Genomic DNA, 5920 nt, shown 5'->3' on the forward strand with positions numbered 1-5920 from the left:
CGACCACAGGGTCCAGGTTCGACTCTGATCAAGGGCATGTACCTATGTTGCAGGCTCCTCCCTGGCCGGGGCCCAGGTCAGGGCTCATGCAGGAGGCAACCAATTGAAGTGCCCCTCTCACATTGATGTTTCTCTCTGTCTTTCCCTCTCTCTTCCACGCTCTCTAAAAATCAATGGAAAAATATTCTCATGTGAGGATAAAAAAAGAAAAGAAAGAAATGTCATATCCTATGAAAGAGATATCTTGAAAATGCCTAAAGAAAGTTGTCATTTTTTTCATGGTGAAGGGACTGGAGTCCGTGTTGATGTAAAACACCTTGGTGGCTGCGGCAGACAGCAGCCGGCAGTGGCAGCAGCAGCGGGATGATGGGGGTGGCGCCTTCTCCTGATCAGCCCGGTCGCCTCCTGCAGAGTGAGGCCAGACTGCGGCTTCCCAAGGGGAGCAGGCCTAAGCCGTCAGTAGGACATCCCCTGAGGGCTCTCGGACTATGAGAGGGGGCAGGCTGGGCTGAGGGTCCCCCTGCCCACCCCAGTGCATGAATTTCATGCACTGGACCTCTAGTTGTGTTATGATAATGGTAGCTTTTGCAATTAACCATGTTTTTATCTTTACTGAGACTTTTATTTCTTCATATGGCTTCAATATACTATCTAATGTCCTGCAGGACTTAAAAAAAACTCCCTCAGATTCTGTGTATTTGAGAATGCCTTAATTTTCCTCTCACCTTTGAAAGCAATTTTGCCAGATACAGGATTTTGTTATTGTACATTGAATATACTAACCCACTGCCTTGTATCCTTCAAAGTGTCTGATGAGAAATCTACTGTTAATCTCATTGAGGATCCCCTTGCATTTGACAAATCACTTCTCACTTGCTGATTTCAAGATTCTCTTTGTCTTTCAACAGTTTGCTTAGAATGTGTCTTGGTGTAGATCTCTTTGAGTTCTTCCTATTTGAATAGCTGATTTTCTTGATGTTTATAATCATATCTTTCCTCAAACTTGGGAAGTTTTCAGCCATTATTCCTTCAAAGAATCACTATGCCCATTTCTCTCATCCCCTTCCAGGATTCCCATAATGTATACTAGTATATTGATCCACTTTCCCACAGGTCCCTTAGGTTCTATTTCCTATTATTTTTCCTTTCTGTTCTTTAGATGCTATAATTTCCATTGTTCTATATTCAGGTTCACTGATTGTTCTGCTTGCTCAAACCTGCTTTTGAATCCCTCTAGTGAATTATTAATTTCAGTTTTTGTGTATTTCATCTCTAGAATTTATATTTGTGTCCTTTTGGGTTTTCTCTTTATTGATATTTCCATTTTATTCATACATCTTTTTTTTCTCTTTTTTTTTCACATCTTCCTTTAATTCTTTGAGCATCTTTAAGACACTTGTTTTAAAGTATTTGTCTAATAGGTGCAACATGTGGTCTTTCTCAGGGACAGTTTCTGTTGGTTAATTTTTTCCCTATAAGTAAGCTATACTTTCCCTTTTGGTTTTCTTGTTCAAAACTGGATATCTGAATGTAATTATGTGGTAATTGGATGTGGAATGATAACTTCCTCAGGATTTATGGGATTATTATTAGTTTGTTTATTTAATTGTTTTAGGCCATCTCCATGCCATGGATTAGCTTGAGTATAAACTTCAGGTCTTCTCAAGTCTTTTCTGGCCCTGTGTCTTTCTCTGGCTATGTGTGGTAATTGTCAAATTTCTCCTGTGTGTGCAGTTGATTTTGAATGTACTTGTTTTTAAAGTCTGGCTCTCCAAAGAGGAAAAGAAGAAAATGAAGTAGGGGAAAGCACCAGCCTTTTAAGTCCGATAGAAATTGCTTTACTCTGAGGAAGGACCTGAAACAAAGGTGTGTGTGTGTGTGTGTGTGTGTGTGTGTGTGTGTATGTGTGTTTATAACAACTTTTGTCAGCAGAAGCTACAATCAACAATCAGAACACAGATCTCTGATATATTGAGGACTAGGGTCCTTATTGCCCACCCTGGTTCCTGCAAGCTGTGTGCTTGCTCTAGGAATATGTGCATAGCTGCCTATAATGGGGTTGGGAGGTGGGAGATAAGTAGCCATTGCTGAGCTAAGGAGCTGAAATTAATCAAAGTCTAACCCTTTCCCTGAGTTCCAAAGGTTTCAACAGACTCCAGAGTTCCAAAACAGATCAGACAAATTCTGTCATTTCAATTGTCTAGATAAGGAGATGGATTTCTGGTGTTTCTTACTCCACAATCTTCCTAAAATTCTCTTATCTTCTCAATAACTTTTTTTCCTCAATAACTTTTAAGAGTATCGGAGTTCTGAGACAAAAAGATTTCAGAGTCACTGTTGTAGACAGTGCAGAAACGTAGGTATGGGAATGAGTATCCCTATATCAACCAATATCAGCTTTGAGTGTATTAAAGCAAAATGATAAGGCTAATTGATAGCTTAAGTTTAAATGTTAGAACCTAAACTAAAGCACCAATTTCAGAAAGAGTCTCCTAACTGTGTCATTAATAAAGAATAAAGAGGTTGAAGAGATGGAGAATACTGAACAATACAAGGTTGTTTGCAGGGCATACTAGTATTCAAACCCATAATGTTTCCTTATAGGGGGCCATGCCTAGTCACTAATGAAAGTAAACACTATAATAATAAGTTTGCTAGGAAAACAAAATAGTGTATGATTGATTCCATGCCTATAAAAATGACAAAAAATATGAAAAAATCCATTCTATAACAGAGTGTTTTGACCATATAAATTCCCCACTTGGACTAGCAGACTTTAAATACAATTATTTCTTTAAAACTTACATCTGTAGGTATAAATCAAGGAGTGGTAGAATTAGTGAAATTTCAGGCCCAATGATTATTATATAAGTAGTAATAGCAAAAAGAGCACTGTTGCTAAAAAAACAACAGAACAAAATATATTATATCAGAGTACTGGGAGACATTCCTCTGCCCATCTCTACTGCCTCCTATGCATTTTGCTGGCTTGTCCAAAAATGAAAAGTCCTGACTGCTCTTTATCAGGTCATTCTTTACAGAAAAGCACTCAGCCTGTAAGCACGAGGTAGCATCTCCCTGTGGGACAAAGAACAGGCTTGTTTAATGATTGCTATAAAAGTGGGGATTCCCCCAAGTGCAATGTTCTTTAGCTGTGATACAACCCCACTGTGTGTGCAGCATGCATTTGACCCTTCATGTGATCCCTATGGAACTTAGTCACAAAGGAACTGACAAAAACATGCCAATGCTCATGCTGTGAGTAATAAAGTCCTTTGTCTCTGACTCAGGAGTTTTATGTCTTCATCCAGCATCCATGAAACATTAACAGGCTACTTGATTACCTTACAAATAGAACAAATCCCCCACACCTGATGCATTTTATTTATGTCTACTTGAAAGCTTATTTAATACACATGCAAAATACATGTGTTAATTTTACCAATACAGTTTGAATTCATAAAATAGTCACATATTATCTCAAGTCAGTTGAACAGGAGGAATAAAAGACTTATGAAAAATCTGACTGCCTTTAACTTGCAAAGAAGTTCTCGTGGATTTTCTTTTCTTAAATTGAGATGAAAGACTGTGAGCCCTAACATTATATAATTTTACAGTGACTCCTTTGTAAAAATCCTTTGGGGTCAGTCAATTTCTAAAAGAGAATGTAGACATTTTAGAATTACTATAAGCAAAAAAAACAAAAAAAACAAACCAAAAACAAAAACGTAAATTATTTCCAACTATTAGGTTAAAATATAGGGATTATGATATCCTTAAAAAACAAACAACAAACAGCAGTAGATGGGTAAGTCAGGAGTGTGAGACTACAAAGAAAATAAATACACAGAAAAAGAAACTCAAGAGGGAATGAATTTTAAGATATAGCATGCTTATATGCTAAATATGTTTTTTTTTGTTTTTTTTTACTTATACTGATTTGTAGGACCAGAAAGCTCCTACTCCTTTTCATCAACATTTAACCCATCTGCAAGAACATGTGAATAGGCCAATCCTAGCTTATTAGGAGAGCTCATTTTGTTCTGCTATGCAATTTTGCCAAAAACATTCTTATTTGCCAGGACATTCTTGTGGCTTTTCAGTGACACTACCTGTATCTTATATAAGCTAACAATTATTAATCCATAGTACAGGGAAGAGTTGCTGCCCTTAAAATCACATATATTTTACCCATGTAATTTCTTTTTATGGCATATTTTTCTATAAAAAATGAAAATAATAAGCTTAATTCTCCTGTAAATTTAGTAACTAAACCATATACAGACTGTTATGAGGGAGAAGCTATGTTCAAAAGGATATAGCATTTCTGTGATGCTTTCTTTATTGTATATTAAATTATTATGTAAGTGTATATGCATGTCTGAATGAGATCATGTTATCTCTGGGCTAGACATTCTGCTTCAGTAATCTGCTCTTTTTAGCAGTACAATTGCTATTTATTTTGTTAATCCTCACCAAAGGAATTTTCCCCCATTGATTTTCAGAGAGAGTGAAAGGGAGGGAGGATGGGTGAGAGAGAGAGAGAGAAACATCGATGTGAGAGACAAACATCTATTGGTTGCCTCCAGTACGACTCATGACCAGGCTGGAGATTGAACCTGTAACCCAGTTAAGTGCCCTTGACTGGGAATCGAACCTTTGACTCTTCGGTGCACAGGCTGACATGCTCTAACCACTGAGCACACCTGCCAGGGTAGTGCATTGCTATTTTTTTTTTAAATTTCTGGCCACAAGTTTATTTAACACAAAATAATCCCCTCAACTTTACTGAGGTGGTTGACCACACCCATAAACAAATCTGCCTCTAAACTGGAATTTGGTTGCTGACCCAGGCCTGCCCTGAGTTTTCTTCTTGGCACCAGGGGGCACAGCATTCCTTCTGTATGTGTCTTAGTCAGCTTCCCCTCATGTGAGTCTTGCAGGATGCTCACTCCCTGCTAGTCTCACCTTAGCTGTGGTGCAAAGTGGCACGCAGGATCTCCGGGAGCAGGTGGAAGTGATCACAGAGATACTGGATGCTCTTTCTGGGAAGTCACAGTAGAAATGTCTCCAAGCAAACTGTTCCTTCATGCCTCATAATCTGAGAAACTGTATGGCCTTCATTACTTGAAGATTAGGCATGTTCTTGTCTGTCAGGTTCGGGTGTTCAGGCATGTGAACATCCTCTTGGCCACCATCACTCCTTCCTTAAAAAGGAGTTAATAAGTGGAAATCTGGTTTTTCTTAGAAATCAATATCATAGCGGCTGCTTTGTCTGAGGCCAAAACTGAAGTACATTGCTATTTTATAATGTGTATTAATATCTTGTAGGGATAATCAAATGTCATTAACCATCATCTCTTTTTAAAATGTTTTTTAAAAATTAGCCTTAAACATTAACTTTTTTTAAGTAATTTTGGAATCATTTTAATACTATCCCAAGAAATATTCTGTTTGCAGTTTTATCATGGTTACGTAAAATCTATTAAGTATCTAGGGAAGATGATACATTCACAATATTTAATATTACTATCTAAGTAAAATTATATACCGTATTTGCCGGCGTATAAGACGATTTTTTGGCCCTGAAAAATATGCCTCCAAGTGAGGGGTCGTCTTATACGCCATGTACACTTCAGATAGACTGCCCATAGTGCTTGCCCCGTGCCATAGTGGCCTCCCGATGCCCGCCCACTTCATTCCACATACCGTTCAGGCATCAGCAGCGCTGCTGGGTGTATGCTCGGCTGTTATGCGATTTTGCTGTTATGCGATTTTACCATACACCCAGTATGATAGCGCAAAATCGCGAATCGCGATACCATACTGGGTGTATGGTTGGCTGTGTGCGATTTTGCGAGTGTGGTAAATTCGGGTTACCGTATATTTCTTTACATATGCATTGAATTTTAAAGAAGGC

At 38.2% G+C, this 5920-nt stretch overlaps 1 protein-coding gene and 1 pseudogene across 9 annotated transcripts in view; both read right to left on the minus strand.

Annotated features, from left to right (window-relative positions):
* The window catches only part of EHBP1 (EH domain binding protein 1), a 310384-nt gene that overhangs the window by 129908 nt on the left and 174556 nt on the right, over window positions 1-5920 (minus strand). The window lies entirely within an intron of this gene.
* Window positions 4742-5436, minus strand: LOC102760332 (annotated as a pseudogene).

Source organism: Myotis davidii, unplaced genomic scaffold, assembly GCF_000327345.1.
Source record: "Myotis davidii unplaced genomic scaffold, ASM32734v1 scaffold6, whole genome shotgun sequence".
NCBI classification, from domain to species: domain Eukaryota; kingdom Metazoa; phylum Chordata; class Mammalia; order Chiroptera; family Vespertilionidae; genus Myotis; species Myotis davidii.